At 38.4% G+C, this 23,918-nt stretch overlaps 1 long non-coding RNA gene across 1 annotated transcript in view; it reads right to left on the bottom strand.

Annotated features, from left to right (window-relative positions):
* Positions 1–11,354: 11,354 nt before the first annotated feature.
* LOC107834635 (uncharacterized) overlaps positions 11,355–23,918 on the bottom strand; it is a 25,200-nt gene continuing 12,636 nt past the window's right edge. Inside the window, exons 2-4 of the long non-coding RNA XR_001660444.1 lie at positions 15,322–15,327; positions 14,577–14,584; positions 11,355–11,366 (exon numbers count right to left, since the gene is read on the bottom strand). This is a non-coding gene — a long non-coding RNA (uncharacterized LOC107834635). The remainder of the gene's footprint in view (positions 11,367–14,576; positions 14,585–15,321; positions 15,328–23,918) is intronic.

Raw genomic sequence — 23,918 nt, 5'->3', positions numbered from 1 at the left:
GCTCCCACCCCTTTCACACTTTTGCTTTGTAGTATAAAATTACCCCTGCTTGCCATCTCTTGTAGCCACTCTTATATTTATCCATTGCTTGTTTCCCTGAAGCACTTGGAAATTTATTGTTTCATAAAAAACTCCCTAACTTCCTAGACTGTAGTCCTCTGGAATGATATCTGCACACAGCAAAATTTTAATTCTAGTTGAGCTTTAGGAAATGTGATGCAGCTTTCAGGGAATATTCTACGCATATAGAAATGGGTGACAAAGTTTACCATTATGCTTGCATATAAACAAGTACACTCTATGAAATAATCCTGTAAATTTAGAGTCAAATACTGGCAGCTATAGACGCCAGAAGTTTACTGTAAATGCACAGTAGCTGTACCGTAATTAATCCTGACAGTAGATTACTGTCAGTGCAAGTACGGTATAGATACTGTGAAAGAACGGTAAACTTCTGGCGTCTATAGCTGCCAGTATTTTACTGTTCTTTCAAAAGAATGGTAATCTATCGTTTTTCTGAAAGAACGATAAAAATACTGGTAGCTAGACGCCAGTTGTTGTTTTTTAACCGTTCTTTCAGAAAAATGGTAAAAAAAAATTAAAAAAAGCTGGCATCTGTAGATACCAGTGTTACTGGAAATGTACCTTTTCAATCCTGTAATTACCTTTTAAAGTGGTTTACTGTAAGTAAATACAGTAACAACGCCAACAGGGTTTATTAGAAATAAGAGTGAGCTGCTATTCCTGAGGCTGCAGCTCGCGCCTCTAACAAACCGTTACACTCAACTGAATAGCTTCACTCTCCCGCCCACATGACAAAGTTATGTCTTTGTCATGCCTATCACATGAGTGGGAGTCAGCAGTGTCAGACAGGGGAAGCCCATAACACTCTACACATAACTATGATCACAATGCAACTTATAACAAATACACATAACCATATGGACCCCAGCAGAACTAAAATACAGAATCGTTAAAATACTACGGTGGTCGACAGGTGCAAACGCGAAGCAAACACGAGAAAAACAAATACAATGAAGAAAAGATGCAAACAAAAAAGAGATGCAAAAAAATATATAAAAATAAGTGTTCCAGACCACTAGAGCTTTGTGTCTGAGTTCAAGTTCTGCATCCTTTCAAGCTTATTCTTTCATGGGCTTGAGAAACGACCCGGTCTACGGAAGAGGGGTCCTGCGAAGGCAGAGAGCCTTGCAGAGAGAAGCTGTAGCCTTCAGCTAGCTGCCTAGCCTCCATCTCGGCGTTATGTTGCTTAGCAGCCGTGACACAACATGATTTATACAATGTTTGTAGGCGAGAATGTAGATGTATAGATCTCACATTCTCACATTTCTGCTCGGTTCATCAGTGCATCACATAATCGCAATATTACTCTGACGTTTTCGGAGATGTCTGCTCCCGTTGCATTAACACCCAGCTCCCCTCGCCTGCTGCCAGCTGGTCCAGGTTTAGTATACCACAGGAGAACACCCGACTCATTTGGGCTTTCCCAAATGACAGTTAGTTAAACACAGATATTAAGTCAGGTAACACCGAGTTGTAATATTTTGGTTCACTAAAACATTTAATTAAATATTTCATAATCCGTTTGACTGATTAAAGTTAAGCCTAAAAAACATAATAGTAAGATTAAACTGTATTGTCTTACCTGAGATCTGGAGAGTATTTGAAAAGGGATACTTTGCTTACATTCCTTGTGTAAATGTGCTATACGTGTTTGAACATTTTAGAATAAGACTAACATATTTTTTTAATATGCAACCGCCTTTATTACAAAAGGTGAAGAGTAATAGAGAAATCAGGAGAAAAAAGAACCATACTTCGAGTCCGTTTTTGTCCCTCGCCGCTCTGTGATTCACGTCACAGCTAAGCAACATAACGCCACGGTAGAGGCTAAGCAGCTAGCTGAAAGCTACAGCTTCTCTCTTCCGGTCGTCGAGGACCCAAGGATGCAAACCTGACTTCGGACACAGCTGTTCTTTGTTCGACTCCCCCTAGTGGTCTGGATCACTTCTGTTTTAAGTATTTTTTGTTTCCGTCTCTTTTTTGTTGCATGTGTTTTTCTCGTGTTTGCTGGGTGTTTATACCTGTCGGCCACCGTAAAATACAGTGGTAAAAGTAAATATACCTTCAAATACTGGCGTCTGTAGGTTCCAGTATTTTTACTGTAAATTTAGTTTTACTACTGCATTCACTTTATGAATAAACTGCTGCAAAGAAAACTGTAATGCTACTTTTTAAAGGACAGTCTTAGTTTTACGATAGAACATTAATACCTGACCCAGTGTAGGCTTCTTAGAAGTGCTACAATTGGTGTGGTTCTAAAATGCATAATCTGCATAATCAGAACTTCACATAACACAAAAGAGGACGTGATAAGTAACCTTCAGAACAGAATTTTTATTTAAAGGCATCACTATGCCTCAAACCACATATAGTTCCAGTATATTCAAACATTCAAAATGAGTAACAAAACCATTCCTCAGAGAACTGGTAAAGAAAATAGGCCTTCAAAGTCAATATATAGTTTCACTAACACTGGAATAAAAATGTAAGACTTTCAGTTTACAGCGACATAAACTGGGTTTAACTCATTAATTTCTACAATCTTAATAACATAAAAACACAGTTCTTAAACAAATATCCATGCTTTGGGTATCACTAAACAAATCAAAGAAAAATGACTTCCAAAATCTAAAATTTAACATGGCTGAAATAATGTGGAATTCTAGAATCAACAGCGTTTTAAAATGTGAACTATTAATGGTTTTCAAGAGTCCAAGTGGCACTTACTTTATTAGATGCAGATGAAGGCACCGTCCAACATGGAAAAAGAAAAGACAATATAATTTAGATCCTAAATGATATGGAAGCAGAAAGATTTCAAAGAAAAGAAAAACAACTAATCTGAATGAGATGCCACTCAAAGTCCATCAAGTTTTTGATGAGGGTGGAAACCTGCACATTCACCGTCTGCTTTTTCTTTTAAATGATCTTTCCTGTTTTTTTGGATACCATCTTCCCATGACCGGCTTTTGTGCCCCTTACTGGGTTAACTCCAATGAAGCAACTAAAAAACACAATCAAAAATGGGAAAATTCCTGAGAATATAAATAGTGTGGCATTCTGAAGACAGCTGGTAAATAAAGCTGTTTTTAATTACATAAAGAGAAAACATCACCACCTTTGTCAAATGTTAATCATAATTTGCTTTAAAACCATATTGTATTTTGCTCATTGTAAAAAAAAATATAGGAATGGTTTTACCGTTGAATGAACTCCAAAGTCTTGACTGCCTCATGTTGATATTGGGTGTTGAAGGTGTAGAAGATGGACAACACTGTCCTGTCTGGAATGTTGGCTGGACCCTCTCAAAGAATATGGCCATCAATGCTGACCATGCAGAAAACTGCTTGCCACAGGGACTGTAATAAACCAAGTCTGTAATTGGAAGAACAGAAAACAAATCCTCTTATTGATACAGTATGCATTTAAATGATCATCATAACAAAGAGTGTCCACTCTGCCAGGTAAAGTAAAAGCAAGGATTTTAAACTCCTCAATTGTCGTGCAAGTCATATCAATGTTGAAAACTGCAGGCTGGATTAATGTACAGAAGTTGTAGAGAAATTCATGGTACTTTGCGCTAAAGATGAAGTATGCTTTGAAAGTTAATCAAAAGCTGCATTGGATGATCCTGTTATCACTGATGGTGAAGTGTCTTTGGTGCTGCTCTTGTTTTCACCAACATGCAGGAGGAAGGGCTGTGCTGGTTCCACACCAGTGGAATAGCATTCTTCTTGTTGCCTTTGGATGTAGGACAAAGCACATGAACCAACAGAAGAATGCCTGGCTTCAACACTGGCTTCCATCTTTGACATAATGATAAGAAGACAAATAATAAAAATTATTAGATATATTTAGCAGCACAGCTACATTCAGATAGCAAACAAAGCCAATGAGAAAGTTTTTCTACAAAGAAGTAGGACCATTAGAACAACAACATAACTGCACATATCTGACAACATGGTCCACAACATGACATGAGCTGTTTTGCATTCTTCTTGTTGCCTTTGGATGTAGGACAAAGCACATGAACCAACAGAAGAATGCCTGGCTTCAACACTGGCTTCCATCTTTGACATAATGATAAGAAGACAAATAATAAAAATTATTAGATATATTTAGCAGCACAGCTACATTCAGATAGCAAACAAAGCCAATGAGAAAGTTTTTCTACAAAGAAGTAGGACCATTAGAACAACAACATAACTGCACATATCTGACAACATGGTCCACAACATGACATGAGCTGTTTTGCATTCTTCTTGTTGCCTTTGGTTGTAGGATGAAGCACATGAACCAACATGATGAACCACATGAATGCCTGGTTTTCCCAGCCTGGAGGAACAACAGGATAAATAGCAAACACATCTATCCATTTTCTGCATACCCTTGTCCCTTAGTGGGGTCGGGAGGGTTGCTGGTGCCTATCTTGCCTATTTTGGGCAAGAGGCAAGGCACACCCTGGACAGGTCGCCAGTCTGTCGCAGGGCAACACAGAGACAGACAGGACAAAACAACCATGCACACACACCTAGGGAGAATTTGGAGAGGCCAATTAACCTGACAGTCATGTTTTGGGACTGTGGGAGGAAGCCAGAGTACCCAGAGAGAACCCACGCATGCACAGGGAGAACATGCAAACTCCAATGCAGAAAGACCCCAGGCTGGGAATTGAACCCAGAACCTTCTTGCTGCAAGGCAACAGTGCTACCAACTGTGCCACTGTGCAGCCCAGCAAACACATTATCCTAATGTGTTTTAGGATAATAAGCATTTTAAAGAGAAGTGTGAGCAAAACTAACCAGACCCACCTGTATGTGTCACCATCACAGTCATTCAAAATACTTTGTTCACCCAATTTAGCATAGAGAGCATTTTTCACCACCTACAATAAAACATAAAAATGTACTTAATAATTACCATCAACACAACTCAGACATTAGGAATTATAGAAATTGGTCAATTTATAGAACCATTCTGGACAGCATTTTTTTTCTGCCAACCTGTCAGAAGAAATGTGTTGACAGACTTCAGTCACCAAAATGTACTAATGAAGAAAAAAAGCGGCAGCCAATATGTCATTATTTATTGTATGTATAGAGACAAAAACATTTTGGCTTAGCTTTGATCGCATATTATGCCGTCTAAAGCCGAAAACTTCAAGAAAACGACTCCGCAGCTAAATAATGCTAACTGAAATGGCCTTCAGATTCTTCTGACAGTTTTAACGTTTGTTTAACCCCCTGAAACCCTGTGCTACACCTCCTTGGCTAGGTTTAGCTGCTAACAAAACTAATAAACCAAGGGTGCTCACGTCCAGTCCTTGAGAGCTACCATCTTGCAACTTTTCGATGCATCTTTACTCCAACAGACCAGGATCAGCTCTGAACAGACCTGCTAACCAGCCATTCATTTAATTCAGGTGTGTTGGCACGGGGAAGCATCTGAAAGTTGCAGGATGGCAGCTCTCAAGGACTAGACTTGAGCACCCCTGTATTAAACAGTCGTATACACCATGATATCCAAACAAATAAACTTATGTTAAGCATAAGTCAATACTCTTGCGCAAACATAAAGTAAATGCATTCATAAAAAATAATCAAAAACATAATCTTAACACGGAACTTACCTTGTTATGATTAGCTACAGACAAGACGCCGGGCAAACAAGTGATGTCACAGAAACACCATCTTCTTCTTCTTGTTAGTTTTACTGCCGATTGGCAACAAACTGTTAGTAGCATTACCGCCACTTACTGGTATGGAGTGTGGTTCGAGCAAACACCATCTCTTTAGGGAAACTGACAAACCTTAGAATTTGACTAAACAAGTGTTTAACATTATATTTTTAACATACAACACCAACACTAGAAATCTAACACTTTTGATTATGCTCTGCAGATTTAGATTCATTCCCTAAAAGATGTATTATGGAAAATATTTTTTCTGTTTAATATTGAATCTAAATGCTGGTTCTCTAAGATGCAAATACAAGTAAAATGTCTTGCCTAGGAAAAAAACTGTATTGTACAATCATTTTACGGTAGTTTACTGCCAGTCGTCAGTCTAGATTGTGACAACAGAAGACATCAATTTAACAATATTCTACTTTATTTTCTAATAACAGTATGTTACTGCTAGAATTCTGCTGTAAATTTACAGCCATTTCTAAGAGTGCATTTGTTAATTTTAAAGAAATGCAGCTGATGTTCTTACAGAGTTGAAGTGCATTAACAATCAGTTTGTTTTTAACTACTCAATATGTTTAATTATGATCTTCAGGTTATCCTGAAAATGAATAAAGCTGTATTCCTTCTAATCCGAGAAGCCATGTCCCTCTTCTTCTGTTCTCTGGGAAAAGTAATCAGATGTTATACAGACATATTACCCAAACACTTTTTTGTCATTCACAGACAAATAATTATAAATAACTGGAAGGGTCGTGTAAATTACAGACAAAGCGTAAATAATTACTTGTAAGTTTTAGACCTATACAGACATAGGTAAAATACTACACTTGTTTTCTTCCAGTTGTCATGGCGGGATCTATTTTTCTGACCCACATGCAGAAATACCAGGCGGAGAGCTAAGATCAGTTAAGTTGTTTATTGCAAAAACACAAAATAAAGACAAACAGCAAATCCAGGGAAAGGATGGCTACCAGATTCAGCGGTTCACTGGAGTAGAGAAAGGAGATGATGAGTTCAGAGGTTTTAGTAATTGGCAGTGAAACAGAAATGAGTGGACAGGTCTTACTTGGTTGTGAGGTGGTTCCGTTCAGAAACTAGGTACTCAGTGGGGTTATGGTTCTGGTGGAGGGTTTGCTGCTTGGCTGATGGAGAGGCTGCATTGGAGGGCAGACAGATAAGTCTTGAGTCACAAGAGGAGTTGAGTGAGGGAGACAGTTGACCAGGGAGTCCAGGGAAACTTGGTTTACAATGGAGAGCTCAGCGCAGCTTGGGCAACCAGTAGGCAATTTCCACGGCGTCATGAGGGAGGTTTGCACAGAGAAAGCCAGGAGCTCGGGCATCCGACGGGAAACATTCAAGGTGTCACAAGGAGTCACCTGAGAAGGAAGTACACAGAAAAATCACTGGAGGTCTACAATGAGGTAAACACTGACATAGTACCAAACATTGGTTAACACTCAGGCGCTGAAGTGTCGGCCGCTCCCTCCTCATATACTCCTCCAGATGATTAGATCACTTGCAGGTGTGCGGACAATCTCGGAAACAACGGTAACGCCCTCAGGAAAGGATAGCCTCTGGCACCCTTTGGTGGAAAAAGGGGAAAAAAGCAGGAAAAGAACCAAACCCACACCTCGGTTCCCGACACCAGTTATTTCTTAATTTTAATGTCATGCATCACTAATACAAAATAGTTTAAGACCATTCAGTTAGAGAACTGATATCTAGCCATTTTAGAAGAATAGAACATCATATTAGAAATATTATTTATTTTCCCGCAACAGGGAAATTGACAATGAATTTGTCAATTTCATTGTCAAATGAAATTGACAATGAAAAGATAAAACATATAAAAGCCAAATTAAGGGTCCCATACAATAACATAATGTCTTCTACACCTCTTTAGGCCAAAAAAAGATCAGCTTAAATAAACCAGTAAACTGTTTTACTAATGAAAACTGGCTGTTAGATTTTATTTAGGGGTATCAAATGAAAATGTTCTAAACTCAAATACAGGTTAGATTATGCTGTCATAATAAAATAGATTTAGATTTGTAGTTTTAACATAAGAATGCATGAAAACCTTAAAGCAGGGGTCCCCAAACTACGGCCCGCGGGCCGGATCCGGCCCGCCTCCACATTTGGTCCGGCCCCCTGAACTATTGTCCAGAGAGCATTCAGATTTTTTTTTCATTTTCTTCAACCACCAGGAAGTGTGTCCTGTAAACTGTGGGGCACATTGCTGCCATCTGTTGGACTTTTAGGGAACTGCTTGACTTTTATGTTATTTAATCAGTACGGTTGTTTGCTAGTGGTAGAGAAGATGAACACACGTGTCTGTTATGAACGCCGCATTCCAGGTTGAATTCTTCGAAGCAATGTCTGTAAGTAAGTAGCAGCTTATACTTCAAAACGAGCCTTTATGTTAACATATGGGGACCACTGCCTTAAAGGAATACTGTTTCAATNATTATTTCAAGTTATGACTTAAATTTATTTGGAATCCATTTCAAATCTTAGGAAAATCTACTCTTTGGAAAATTACTCAACCAAATTATGGGTTTACTGCACATTTTTTCGATCAACTGTTAAATTCTTTCACTAAGGTGTAAACACCCTGGTTAACTTACGTCCAACTGTTATAATTAGCAATGAAAGAAAATTTGGGCTAACTGATTTTCGTGGGTTTCTTAGGAGTTTCTGTACCGAAACACTAAACAGTGTTCCGATACAGAAACAGGGGGAGATGAATGGAATTACTCTATTCAAGCAAATTATGAGTTAATCTAATATATTGAGAAAATTTTCAGTTTTGGGCCTCAGCAAAATATAAAAGAGGTTAATGTTTTAATTAATCGAATGAATTTCTAAAGTAATACTGAATATTCTGAATTGAATACATTAAAATTAACAATGATGTCACGTGTCAACTAGATTTCTACAGAACAGTTTTTAAAAACAGGGAATAAATTGCTGCTTCTCTCTTGCTATAATTCAAAATTATTTGTTTAACCAAGTCATGCCGAAAGGTCTAACCTGAACATTATATCATTTAATAAATCTAGTTGTATCAAACTTCTCCCCAAAACTGCCAAAACCATTGAAAAATATGATCCACACTACAAAGGAGTGTAATTCTGTTAAACAAATATTTCATAGAAGGGTTTCAAGAGAACAAATTGTTCAAAGGTTAAAATTGTTGAACTTATGGGATTTAAAATCATGATGAGAATAAAATAAGTCAGTTAAATATGGAGTGACAGGGTTAACTTTATTCTTGTAAAAAAAAAACAGGCTAATCATTATATGATGTTTTAAAATGAGAAGAAAATACGAGGATTCAAATTAAATTGGTCTAAATTGGGATTTACAAAGGAGCAATTATGGAACCGCTTAAAGCGGGTCCAACAGATTGACAGAATAAAAAAGAATCTAGTTCTATGTGTAATTGTTGATCCAAGGTAATAATGCCTAAACATTTCTCATAATCATAATTTACAGTTTTTGGTCTGAGACAAAATAGGGTTCTTTTATTACATGAATGGAAAATATTAGAAGGGATCATTAACTTTTCACATTATCGATGATACTTTACAGGCCTTTAGTATAGCGGGTTACTTGTTAAATGAGGACTATTTGATTGAATCTCATTAAAATAACAAAAGCAAAAGATTTAAGGTTTAAGATTTCTGATAAAGTTTCTATTAGGGATAAATCTTATATACATTTCAAATGATATTTCTTTGATAAAACATGACTGCGGGCAGTTTTGCACATTTATTTCATAATCTGGTCTTTTACATGAATTTTTGTTTGATTTCTGATTTTGTCTGATCCTATGAATATGTCAACACTTAAAACAAGGAAAGTTACATTTTATTAAGTTTTGAAATATCATCCTAACATTCTGTTCAATTTACATTTTGGTTAACTAACAACTTAGTGAATATAATTTTAATACTTTTTTACTTTAGAGATGAAAATTATATCCTCCTAACACTTCACCCATTTTATATTTTCATAAAATTTAACATTTATTCTTTTTAACTTGGATTACAGAAATATATATATATATAAACTAACACAAAAATTTCAGACTTAGTACCTTTATGTTGCTTGTTATTTATTTATTATTTCTTTTTGTTACCTCAGGTCAACGCCATGCCATAGAAGGGTAATGACCTATTAAAGAACAATTTATAATATTTGGTTCCAGAAAGTGTCATGGTCCGACTTTATGATTGATGTGTAATTACAGATGACGAAGCGCTCACAAGTCTGAAGGAAAATATTTTCTTCCACTAAAAACAAAAAAGTCATGCCATGGACGGTTGAATTTCCTTTTTCTAATTTTAACCCTAACATTTTTAAAAATTCTATTCCCTTACGTGTTCTTCATTAGATTGTAAGAGGGACATTGTGGTTTCAATCCACCGCCTAAGAGGCATAGGGGTGCCCTGTCTGTTTTTACCCCCAAAATTGAAATGAAATGAGATGAAATGACATGAATGAAAGACAACATCAATGACTGAAATGATGATATGTATGTCAACATTTGTAAAAGCCTCGGGGGATGTTTTCCGGAAGGGACAGTGTCTACTCTAGGGTTTGTCTTCTCCTTTTTGGGCTCTTTTAGAGCCCAACAGGGGGAATGTTGATCTCAACATTTACCAAGGCCGAGAAAGAGACATACACTGTTAGACAAAGGGCCCATAGTAAAGAGTTACATTTTTGATTCTGTTAGACACTAAGGTCCATTTCTCACGAGAAACAGAAACTTATCAGGCCACAGAGACATGGTGTGATTTCAGGGAGTGTCTTCAGTCCATATAATGAGCTACCCTCCTCTTTTTCCTCAGACGCTGCACAGACTTTTTTAGAAACTCTTCTCGGATGTAATGGTAAAGTGTCTCCTTTCAGCGCTGAAAGTTAATAAAATAAGTAAAGTCTGAATGCTTTTCTTGGCTGATTTTATGCTCCGTGTGTCAATACAAATTATGATTCATCGATTGAGATTCTCATTCTCAACAATAGTAACATAGACTGTTGCTCATAAGTAAAACTTTTCCTGATATTATCTAATTGTCATAGTGTTGAGAAGTAGTAGCAAAGCACTGCATCCCTTTTTCTTTTATATATCTTGCATGTTAGCACATTAAAAATGACAACCTGACAGCTAAAACCAATGATAGTCATTGTCAGTGAGCAGCTTTTTGTCCTCCTGCAGGGAGCTGGGGGCGGGGTCTTGTGCGCATGTCATCACGCTGCAACAGGTCTGCAGTTGGTCAGGGTGGAGGTGGAGGAGCTTGATTTTCTTCACAGATTATCCGTCTCATATTACACGGTCAAGACATTGTGAGTTTTGATAAGTATATATAAAACATATTTTTTATGAAAGTTACATACTAAAACATTAATGAATCTTCCTTCTTCAGGTAGACACTGGAAGAACAGCTCATCCTTAGTTTACGCCACTTGGGGTCTGAATTTACTTAGAACCTTTTTGAAGTATTTCAGTGAGATGAATGTGAGCCCATGTGCTGTTTAAGTAACTGCTGTACATATAATCATTTGATCAGTTTTTCTTATGATATATCTAACTTTCAAACTCACACTCTCCTAAATAAAATTACAACTAACAATGAACAGAGATTAAATCTACTATTCTTTGTTCATGCCTTTCCAAAACTATGAAAGGAGAGGGCTGAAATGAGACTGGCTTTCACCAAAGAACCCCCGAAATTGAATCAGTTAACTTTGTTAGCTCACAGACCAGATTAATGAATTCTTTACTTTAACATTTGACTTGTTTCATTCATGGACAGTTCAATCTGCTGATCAATGCTATTTGACTGAGAGCTGCAGACTTTAAATACTTGATCACATTGCTTCACAAAGAGTCCAATCATTCCTAGGATGGCCGAACTGAACAACTTGTCCACTGTTCAGTTACAAAACAGATCCTTGTGATCAGTGGGGGTCTGCTTTCTCATCGTCTCTTGCGTTTATAATTTGCATATCTTGGTTTGTTTATGATTGTCACCAATCACCTCTTCTTCATATGTAAGCTCCCTGGTTTTAATGTTTATTGCTGCAGACTTCTGCCCAGGTCCCCCTTGAAAATGAGATCTAGATCTCAATGGGGTTTACTTGGTTAAATAAAGGAATTAAAAAAATAAAAATAAATAAAAATTCTTTTACTCTCATTCTGATTTCCTGTTTTCCTTCAGTCAGTGCTTTGTTTTCACAAGTAGATTTCTCATCACCATACTCGTCCCAATGTCATGTCTGCATTGTCATCTGCTTCAACTACCAAACATGACAACGAGCATAGTGATGATGGATGAGTAAACTATACAACCACTTCAGAGTTGTTTTGATATTTAGACTATACAGTGTATGAAATGTACCTGAATGCATCATGAAAACACGGCTGCAGGGACTCCCCACAACAGTACCAGTGTGTTTATACTTTAGCTGACTTTTCTCCTGTACCTGTGATATCTACGTTGAGTTTGATGTTTCAGATGTTTCACTACAATCATGATGATTGTAAAGATAATTTTATGAGATATTCCTGTTGTGTGTTCAGAGTGAGCTTGTTGACACCACTCCGATCCAAAATAGGGGATATTTAACATGTTGGATTGTCTGGCCGATTGTCCGGTATTGCAGTACTTGTTTCCCAAGGACAAACAAGGACGTAGCCTGTTGAATGTGATACATTNCATCATGTGTTGATTTTTCACTGTTCAGCGTCGGATTCTCTGTTTTTATGCCATAATTCACATCTAGTTCGTCGCTCCGTTTTATGTCCCGCTTCTCCTGTTTCAGAGTTTTGCACAATGTGCGCGTCAGTTTTTTATTTTATTTTATTTTTTAACCCCCTAAGGTGCAGGGCGGTCGGGAAATGTATCGATGGGGAAAAGGCAGACTGACATAAACCTTTGAAAGCAACAGAAACAATTTCGGTATTCTAATTATTGAAATTTAAAAGTGCTGTGTTGTTCTATCACCCCTGTTTCATACCGGACCACTTACAGCTCCGGTGTTAACGCTATAAAATGAACGCTCTCTATCGTGGTGTCACCATGGAGGGATTTCTTTATTTAAATGGGTTCATTTTTCAGAGTGACACACAGTGAGGGTATTGTGATTTTAGTAATTACATGTTTATAAGAGCGATTTTCTGTTGTCCTTCCATGGAAGCGGGCAGCTTTCAAACGGAAATAAAACACTTTTTAATATAAGTTGCTGCTTAACATGATTACAGAACTGAAAAAAAACATATGTACAAAAATACCAGACAAAGTGAATCACAGCAATGTCATCAGCCGGTGAGACGCTGAACTGATGCGGTGAAGCTACTAGTAGCAGGAGCGGAGCTACAAGCTACAAACACTGAATAGAAGAAGAAGAAGAAGAAGAAGAGCTGCCATCGATACAGTTTTACCAAGTTGCTTAAAGTCTAATCTGGTATTGTTGTGATTGTAAGGTGTAAAGTTTACCTTCGACCAAATGCCCCCCAAAGAAATCCCAGCGCCCCCATTTTGTAAAAATTTCTGCCAGCTTCCTGTCTTGTCTCCTTTCCTTTGCCCAGCACCACTTGTTTTTAATTCCTTTCTCAAGTAAACGTGTTTCTTTATAGAGACAAACTCCATCTTCTTTCATATCGCATTTGATTTAACCACCGAACCGAACGCATGCGCTTATTTTCTACAAATCGTTTTACAGTCATTGGTCAAGAACACGGGAGCTAGAATTCTGATTGGCAGACATCTTTGTCTATTATCTACAGTTTAGTTGAGGCAGGCCGTTTGGTCCAATGCTCGCGTTGCTTGAAAAGCTGGAAGTCTGGCCCCCAGACGGCGCTCTTTAACCCCGGAGACTACAGTTTGGTTGAGGTGGACCGTTTGGTCAAAAGCCGGAAATTCGGCCCCCGGCCGGAGCTCTTTAAGCCCTGTACCTGAGATGTTTTCTACACGGCACAGTGGTGGGGGCAACATCATGATTTGGGGTGCGTTTTCCTTCAATGGAACAATGGAGCTCCAGGTTGTGCAGGGGCATCAAGCAGCAGCTGGCTATGTGGAGATGTTGCAGCCGGCATCCCCCATTACTGAGGGCCCTCGTCTGTGTGGTAATGATTGGGTTTTTCAACAGGACAATGCTGCAGTTCACAATGCCCGCCTGACAAAGGAGTTNTCTGATGAGGAAGAACATTCCTATTTTTTGTGGGCAAAAGAGGCATCGTTAATCATCCTCCAGAAATATACCACTCCAACAATACTTGAGATTAGGACCCTCTATTCTGCTGCAGTTTATGTGGGGCAAAGCTTGGGAAAAAGATCTGGAAGAAAGAAGGAAGACATTAATTTTCTTTTTACAATCAACTGAAAAAACCCTGATCAGCTTCAATATCTAAAGGTTTATTGTTAATGTTTTCCTTGCATTGCTTTCACTCACAGATTATTTGAACCATCAGACTCTCCCTTTTCTTCAGATAAGTTCAGTAACTTGCAACCATGAAATGCTGCAAATTAAAGATGCTAAACACACCGCCACAAGTCAAACCTCTGAATTTGACTCTATATTTTTTGCATTAATTATACTTTTGTGGAAATTTGTATTTGTGTGATGTTCCCTGATGATGAGGAGTTTTAAGACACTTTGTTGTGTTAAGCAATGTCAGTCTCATAATAAATACTAGGGTAAAAACAACAACACATGACAGACAGAATCAGGCTATTGAACAAACAAGATTGAAATACAAATGTATTCATGTATACACACATATACATACGCCGACATTTCTTCCTTTACATTTACATAAGTTGATATACTGAAAGCGTTAAAGGTTTATGTATATCAAATAGTGTATAATATCAAGTATATCATTGTAATTTTGAATTCCCTATGTTTAAATATATTTTGTGTGTCAATGCAAACACCCTTGTATAACTATCTGTGCATCAGTGTGTGCACTAGCATGCATACAGGTTCCTGCATGCATATGTGTGCAGAAGTCAAGATTGGCTTATGTACAACTATATCGTACCTTTAGACTAGTCTCAATACCAAATACACAAGTTCAAATAATAGTAATAAAAATTATGAAATCACTGATTAAGAAAAAAATATATTAAAAAACCACATGCTATTTAACTAGAGTTGTATCATTTACTGAATGAAAATGTAATAAAATAAATAAACAGTTAATTTTTCTTTGCCCCCTTATTAGGGCTCTTAAGTCATTAATATTAAAACTTCAACAAAAGTCTAGTTTCCATGGGTATGAATTTGAAGCAATGGAGGACATCCAGTGGAAATTCAAGGAAACCCCGTATTTGTCCCATTTGTGATTTGCTGATCAGGACCCAAAAGGCAACAGTACTTGTACAGACGTATGGTGTTTAATGATTAAACTGATGGACTCACAGAACACAAGGGAAACACCTGAACCAGGGCCACAAACAACATTTGGATCTAGCAATAAGAAAATTACAGAAAGAACTTCTGTGGATGTGATCATGTGATAGAAACCAGGAGTGTACAGTCAACTGAATGAATGCCATCTGAGTGAGGAGCAAAGCTAAGGAAGTGAGGATTTTAGATGAAAGACATCACATAAAAATGGAATAACTAGAACAACAATAAACACTAAGTAAACAGCTGCATATAGAAAAGACTAAGTAAATCAGTAAATCAGAGTACATGGAATCATGACAGCTATATAACCACATTTACAGCTTGTAAACACACCAAAATGCCCAGGTAAAATAAAATGTGCTGATGTTCTTAAAGAGGTGAAATGCATTAACAATCTGATGTCTTAAATACTGAATATGCTTATGACTCATCTGATATTCAAGTTATACTGACAATGGATAAAGATGTGTTAAATTGTACATCTACAGAGCACCAATCTGTACTGCTATCAAACCTGCACAACTATATCATGTGAAAAAGTTGCCCTTTAACTGCCAAAAAATATTTTTCTTTCTCTCTTGTTGGGATTGAGTCACTGCTTTCTTCATCCAGACCTTGCTCTCTCCATTTCATGCCAATGTTGACTTGAGCATACAGATGCAAAATGTGAACCACCACTGACCTTGAGTCCAGAGCCCAGACACTACCATCTTTCGGCAACATATAACCATAACCCACATTTGTTAGGGAAGAATTATTTTATATTCATGACACACAGAATTCCTCAGCAGATTAATAAGGCCTTCCTGTAAAACAAAGCAATAAAAACTGACTTACAATTTATCCAAGGGTCACCTTGTGTACCCTCTCAGAAGTGTTCATATCATGGTTTTCATATGCAGAACCCCCTAGAACATGTAATTTTGTTCACATAACAACACATAAAAAGCATAAACTAAGATTTGAGACTCTTTCAAACTGACTTAATGAAATGTGCTGAGCAGCTATAGTACCTAACATTAAACCAGTTGCAGTAATCTTACNACTAGCAATTTATTTTCTTTCTTCAATCACAGTCAGAGAAGAAAAGCAAAAGCAGTTCTCCTGAAAGATGGGAGTCTGGTTTTGTGGCGTTTGCTGGGCTGTCATAAACACCGATGTGTATTGGTTGTGTTTCTGAAACACAGGAGTTAATTAAAACCACCCCAGATGGACTGTGCGGTCCACTCCCCTTTCCTCTCATCATGTCACAACTCATTTTATTCGACTAAACATTTAAATAGGTGCTGTGCTTGTTGTCTTTGCAGCTTTGGATCACTGTCATTCTGCCAAACGAACACAACAAATGCGCTCTCCTCTCAGTCCTGTCTAGCCCAAGCAGCGCTTCACATCAACACAAACTCAATTATTGGCAGTAATTACCAGTATCTTGGGGTGTTTGAGTGGAGGCTGAATTACAAAAGCTGCAAAACACGGATTAAATTGCTTGAGCGCTTGATGGGACGAAAGGGTGCTGTTAACCTGTCTCTCAGACTCAACTGACTCTAATGTTTCTGGTTTGGATCAGTATGGTGCGGTTTATTAGAAGCAGCTTTGGAGTTCCATTGAACAAAGATGTGGCAGTTTCCTGCCCACAGGACTCAAAATAAATTCCTACTGGGATTAAGATGCAAAACTGTAGTACATTTATTGTATTAAAAATGACATTGTAAATGGATTAAATTTATCTTGTCACATCAACAACTCAAATCCCATTCACTGTGCGTCTGCAGTGTTTCTGAGTTCACTAACTCACTCTTTATACTAACCAGACACCAGCAGTATTTGGCTGAATGGAAACCTCACACTCAGGATTCCTTATTCACTGCAACAATTCAAAAAATTAACACAGAATATTCAGCAACTAACCAGCTAACAGTTGGAAATTCACCTACTCACAGATTTGTTTGGAGAGCTTACCTGAAATATTCTGAAGAAAATATAGATTGGGAAGCTGAGATATTACAAAATTTATTTGCAAAGCACCCAATCAAGGAGTGCCAGTTTTCCTTGGCACTGTTTGGCCCCCAAGAGTGAAGACAGGTGAGACTGTACAATTTGGCTACTGTACTGCCAAGACAGTTTACATTGTGCTAATGCATGGACATCTTGTCTGCCCAAAACAGGACATCCTGCATGTCTTCCTCTTGGTACCTGTTCTGTCTGCTTTGCGTTGTGGGGCGTGGCTCTTTGGGTTCTCACACACACACAAGTGAACAAGAAAAACACATATATTACGTCTCTCTGCCTTCACCAGGGCTTTGCATTGACATTCATTCAGGTTTTTACTCATTTCACTGTTATTCTTAGGAGGCCCAGGCTTCGAGTCATGTTGTTATGCATATATTATTTGTCACGGTGGTTTCATGTTTCTGTTTTTCTCTTTCTGCAGAATCCTAGAGCGTTTTCTTGTTTTTTCTCTATTCTTCCTCCTTTCCTCTTTTCTTCTCATTTTTACTTGTTACACTACCTGAAATAACACATAAAAAATAATAATTAAAAATTAAAACTTACCTGCACTGCTGTGAATATATAGCTATTACTTAACCAACCTTGACATGTTTATAGGTTATTGTTTTAGGATTAACACAGCTTATCCTGTAAAATCCAGCAGCCTGTTTTTCCATGAAGACAGTCTGGTCCTTGCTATGGCTTCTTCTCATTTTGGAATGTGCGTATGATTGGATGAATTTACTGTTTTTGGGAGTTTTTTCTATAGTGTTTTGAGATGTGTTGTGAACATGCGCTCTATAAATTAGCTGAATTGGAATTGAATTATGATCCATTTTAGACATTTAGGTACAAAACCACCACACAATTAATCTGTATGTTATTGTGATGTTTGCACACTTAAGAGAGATTGGTTTGGAGTTGATGTTGCTTTATTACTCAAATCATACGAAATCCTTTTCTTACAGCAACACGTGGTTCTTACTATCTGTCTCAAGATGTCACCCGATCTCCATCTGTATGTGCGCGCTTGCGTCACGGTCTTTTCTTGGTGCGTTCACTGACAGTCTGTAACATAAATGTATAAGCATCGCTGTATACATTATATCACTCCTTTTTTTTTTACAAACAACTTCTCATTTCAAAACAGCCTCAGTTTTCTTTAAACAAAACTAACTTCACTGGACTTCGGTAGTAAACAACTATCGGACTTGATACACATAACAACTCGATAACGAGGACAACAGCACTATTCCCAAACAAATCAACACAACAATAGCACTGGTATCTAGAATCGAAAAGAAAAAAAAGAACAAACTAATTCAACTATAAACTATATAGTTGAACAAACTATATTCAATGTGTACATCACATGTAGATCAGCCCTTAATTACACAAAACGTTGAAATAGTGCATCAATAAAGTTATAGTCCTCACATCCTCTTAACCTAGCTCATAGGTGTTTAAGTATGATGGCCGTCTTTGGTGTCGCTTGGGCTGAACCCGCGGTAGTGGAACAGTAAAGTTTGTATCTTCATTCCCAGAATCAAGTGAAGAATGTAGTACACTGGCACTGATCCTTTTGAAAGGGAGGAGTTTCTTCTGATCGAATGTCCATTGTTGCTGGCAGTAACCATTGAGCCAGTAAGGTGAGTTACAGTGTGGGGGTCACTGTTATAGGATGTTGTCAGCTTACTGCGCTTCGGTTGTCGGTACAGCACAGTGTCGCCAATTTTGAGAGCATTGGGCTTGGCATGATGACACAAATCCACATGAAATTTTATCTTTGCCTTTGCAGTCCGATCTCGGCCTCTGATCAAAGTGGTCACTGGTGTTCTCCACAACGTTAGAGAGGATCGGAATCTTTGTGTAGATCTTCCGCTAGAACATGAGCTCTGCTGGAGATGCTTCAGTGGTGCTGTGTGGAGTAGAGCGGTACTCACTTCTCGTTCTGTTTGTGAGTAGCGTCTCTCAACGTCGCTTAGAGTACGACTAGCGTAAGCTATAATGTGTCTCTCGCTTTCCTTTCCAAGTTGATAAAGAATAGCTCCTAGACCAACGGGGCTTGCGTCTACGACCAATTCTGTATCCTTGTTAGGGTCAAAATATGTCATCACAGTCTCACCGGTCAAGCTGTCTTTCAAGTGTTGCAGGGATTTTTCTTGAATTGGACCCCAGCACCATTGTGTGCTTTTCTTGGTCAACTCCCAAAGTGGTGCTGAAATTGAAGGGAAGTCTTTTATGAAACGTGAGCAGTATGTCGCCATGCCCAGCAGGCTTCTCACCTCGGTGGGGTTTTCTGGCGCACTAGCTCCTTGATTGCGGCAACCTTCTTTGGGTCGGCAGATATGCCCCCAGCTTGGAAGATGAATTCAAAAAATTCTAACCTGGATTTGTTGAACTCACACTTATCTTTATTAAGTGTGAGTCCCTTCTCCTTGAGCCTCTGGAACACTGTTGTGAGGCTTTTGTCATGATCTGCTTGTGTCTTTCTATGCACGATGATGTATTCGCTGACATTTTTCACACCTTCGATTTCTTGTAGAGCTTGGCAGATAGCATTTTGAAATACCTCTGCCGCTGACGATATGCCAAAATTCAGATGTTTGTACCTCCTCAGACCTTTGTGCGTGGTAAATGTTGTGATGTACCTGCTGTCAGGGTGGAGTTCAAGCTGATGATAGCCAGCTCTCAGGTCAAGTTTGGAAAAAACTGTGGCTCCATTCAACTCATGGTGACGTTCATGTTGGATGGCAGTATTAGCTTGTCTCATGTCTACGCAGATCCTGACTTCATTTGGGTTTTTGGGTTTGGGTGGAGTCACAATCGGGGAGACCCAAGATGTAGGCCCAGTCACTGTCTCTATAATATTTGTCTTCTAACTTTTGGAGTTCCTGTTCTACTCTCTGACGAATGTGTCTGTGAGGCTGACATGTGGGGTGAACATCAGTGTCTATGTGGAGTTTCACTTGAAAGTCTTTCAGCTTGCCTATGCCTTCAAAGAGTTCTGGGAAGCGCTCTACAAGCCTATCTGCCACCGTGGGGCCTAGTGCATCTGAGACACTGTTCACTACTTTGATGAGGCCTAATCGGTTAGCTGTTTCATAGCCTAACAGGGAATAGCCTTTGCCTGTTTTTACATAGAACTTGCATTTGGTCTTTTTGTTGTTTGCTTCCACTTCACAGACAAACATGCCGGCCAGCTGTAGCGGGGTAGAATAGCCATAGGAAAACACTTTAGTATCAGGTGGGACTAACTGTGGGTGTGGCGATAGCAGATCTAGGGCAGATTCACTGATAATGTTCACTGTGGCACCTGAATCCAGTATCACTGAGATCTCAACACCTCCTAGTTTAATATGAGACACTGGCGTCTCATATTATGACGATGACTATGCACCAGTTGTGACATAGTCATCGTCACTGCTAGATGAATCCTTTTTGTCACCTTGCACTGAGCTGATGATTGAGAACACTTTCTTAGAAGTTTTGTGATTTTTATGGTACACTTTGGCCTTTGAGTCATAGTTTTGTACAGGAGGTTTTTGTTTTGATCGACATTGTCTGGCAAAATGGTTTAGCCTACTGCAGGCTTTGCAGTCTTTTCCTCATGCAGAGCAATCCCCTTCGTGTGAATATCTCCCGCCACAATTTCTGCACTGGTTGTTTAGTTTGGTGGTAGATGTGACTTTATAGGCTTTATTCGGTTGACCTTTCGGCTGTATGGCGTTCACGCTCCTTGTTCCATGCCTGTTGCGTGCTGCTCGGACAGCTCCATTGATCTCCCATAATCTAGAAGATCCTGTATACACTTAGGCTCTCTCAGTGCTCGTCTGCATAACCTGGACGATGTACAACTCTGAATCAATTGTCCTTTAATTTCTAGATCCACATCAGTAAACCCACAATGTTTTACGAGCATGCGAAGCCGTGTGCAATATGTGTCTCGCTGCTAGCGTGTCGTAAATATCATGTACACGTTCACCGGCTAGATGCAACAGTAAAGCTATTAGCCGCGCGTCACCCGAAATGACGCGCAGCTGTGTAGTTCTCAAACCTCTGTATCCATTTTGTCCAGCGCGGTCCGACCGAACTGGGTTCCGTTTCGGTATCAAACGGTGAAAGGCCAGTGTAGTTGTAAGTCGGCCTGTCACGACAAACGATAAATCAATTAATTGCACGATACCTATCGACCTCATTTTAATTATTGGCTTTATAGTCTCTTCCTGCCTTTTTTTTTCTTTCTCTTGATGACACTGAATGAAAAAAGGCTCAACTCCGGTGTTCTCCACTGACCTTCCCTTCCTATTTCCTTAGTGTAATGTCCAGTGCACACGACACGAGTTGTCGGCCCATTTTAAAAACCTGAGAGACCACACATTAGCCGACAGAAATCCTAGGTATAACGGTTTGATCGGTTCGATCGTGCTCTGTGGTGTCCAGCCACACAGCCATTATTTTGGACTTGTAGCCCTAAATAATGGTTAACTAATTTTAATATCAGGCATTAATCAATGCTTTATTAGAATCTACCTGTGATGCATGTGGCTAGAGTCAGCGTAAAGTCCTGACTGAATGAAAATCATTATAACCTATTTATGTCACTTTAACGAAAAGCAGCTGAAAACTTACCGGGTTTATCAACTGCGGTAGCAATTTGGCTCCAACTCCTCTCCTTGTCATTTCTATATTCTTTGCACGAAATGTTGAATAAATATTAATGTTGTTTCCACAACATTAATATTAATGGACTTTGGGTTGCGCCGTGTCAGCTGTTTGGGATTCCCCTCCGTAATTTCCCCTCAGAAAGCACGAGGAGAATCCGCGCTTTCTGATTGGCTACCTGTCACATTCAGCGTTAAACTTCCAGTCGGGGAAAACCCCTGATTTAGATCAGAGCCGACAATCTAAATCACACTGCAGGATTATTGGTTACGAAATCACCAGCGACAATCTTAGAACGGCCAACGATCTAAGATTATCTTAAGGGGAAAATAGGGACAAAAAATCGTGTAGTATGAACTACTGCATTAGGTAGTCGGATGTGCCCATCTTCTCTATTTAAATCTAGTGATTACTGAAGGGCAATATAGTATACAAACTTCATAATCTGCACTCTTTTGGTTGAATGCAGTATTTATTTCCACTTTGGCTTTATGTTGTTTACTTTTTATTCAAGTACGTTTTTGTTAATGGAGACTGAGAATCCATTTTATTTTTGTTTTTGGTTGTTTTGTTTTAGTTAATCAGTTCCAGTGTTATGTGTTGTTTTGAAAATAAAGTGTATCCATCTATGGCAGTAAATCGCATGCATTATTAGTCATTTCCATTAAATCAGTGTCAAAAGGTCTTGAAACAATATTATCGTTTATTGCAATAATTTTTTAGACAATTAATCACTCAGCAAAATTTGTTATCGTGACAGGTCTAGTTGTAAGCGACATGGTTCACTCCGCCACAAAATTGTCCGTTTGGACTTTGCAAGGGTGCACCAAACATGGGACATTGAAAGGTGGAAGAAAGTTGTCTTCTCTGATGAGAAAAAATTTAACATTGATGGTCCTGATGGCTTCCAACGTTACTGGCATGACAAGGAGATCCCACCTGCAGGGCTTAAAGTAAAAAAAAAAATCCTGAGCCTGAAACTTAGAGTGGTGGTAGAAATGAACTATACCGTTTCTATCACAGTTTAATAAAAAGTGTCTTTGAATAGTGCAAACAATTGCTTCTAACAATTAACAATTTTACAGTTTGTTTGAGTGTTTAAGTTTAAAACACTCAAACTTAAATAAGACTTCAGTTCATTTCAACTCAAAACAAAATGTAAAATGTCTGTGCCCTAAAGGTTTGCCTTACAGGCAAAAATCCCTCAACATTAAATAAGAGTCCTTTCAGTCAATGTTTTTGGAAGTAATTTAGAACATGCAACATTACCAACTAAATCAGTTTCTCAACCTTTTTGGGCCAGCGCCCCCCAGCCTTTATCCAGGTCCCTCACCGCCCCCCACCAAAGAATTTGCAGGCTACTTTGCACTGACTATTATTTTATTATTAATATTACTATCACTATTGTAGATGTTTTGATTTTTATGCTTGTTTCTGTATTTACCAAAAATAATTTCCCAGAGAACAAAAAAGCCATGGGAATAGAAATTATTTTCACAGGTGTCTATGAAAAATTGAATGAACATTCAACTTAAAATTGGTAGGCCTAACAGCAGCCAATCAGAGTGGAAAAAATATTCTTATTTTGTGCCATTTTCTAGTTGTTAAATATTCCACAAAATGACCAGATAAAAGATGTTCAACATGCCAGTTTAAACTTTGAACTATTTGCAGAACGACTGAACATTAAAACATGGATAGAACTGTAACTACATTAATCATAGCTCTTCTTCTCTTCAGTGTTTGTCAGTTTCTGGTGGTGCAGCTCTGTGCTGCCTTCAGGAGAATGGGACATGAGAGTATCATCCATAAAATTTCACCCACATGGCATTTACTGTGCAAACCAGAGCTTTCAGTAGAAAACCAAAAGTTCCAGATCCTTTTAATGCCATACAAATATGAGACAGAAACATGGATTATATCTTTATATAGACCTGTCTATTGATTATAGATTAATAGTTTTACTGGACAGAAATTACAAAGAACAAATCTGGTTCTTAATCAAATCCTAATGAGTCAAATTGAAAGTGTCATGGAGTCACTGAACAGCCTCATGACATTAACACTG

The sequence above is a fragment of the Poecilia formosa genome, unplaced genomic scaffold, assembly GCF_000485575.1.
Source record: "Poecilia formosa unplaced genomic scaffold, Poecilia_formosa-5.1.2 Scaffold702, whole genome shotgun sequence".
Taxonomy (NCBI): Eukaryota; Metazoa; Chordata; class Actinopteri; order Cyprinodontiformes; family Poeciliidae; genus Poecilia; species Poecilia formosa.
This window is presented reverse-complemented; position numbering and strand designations above follow the sequence as displayed.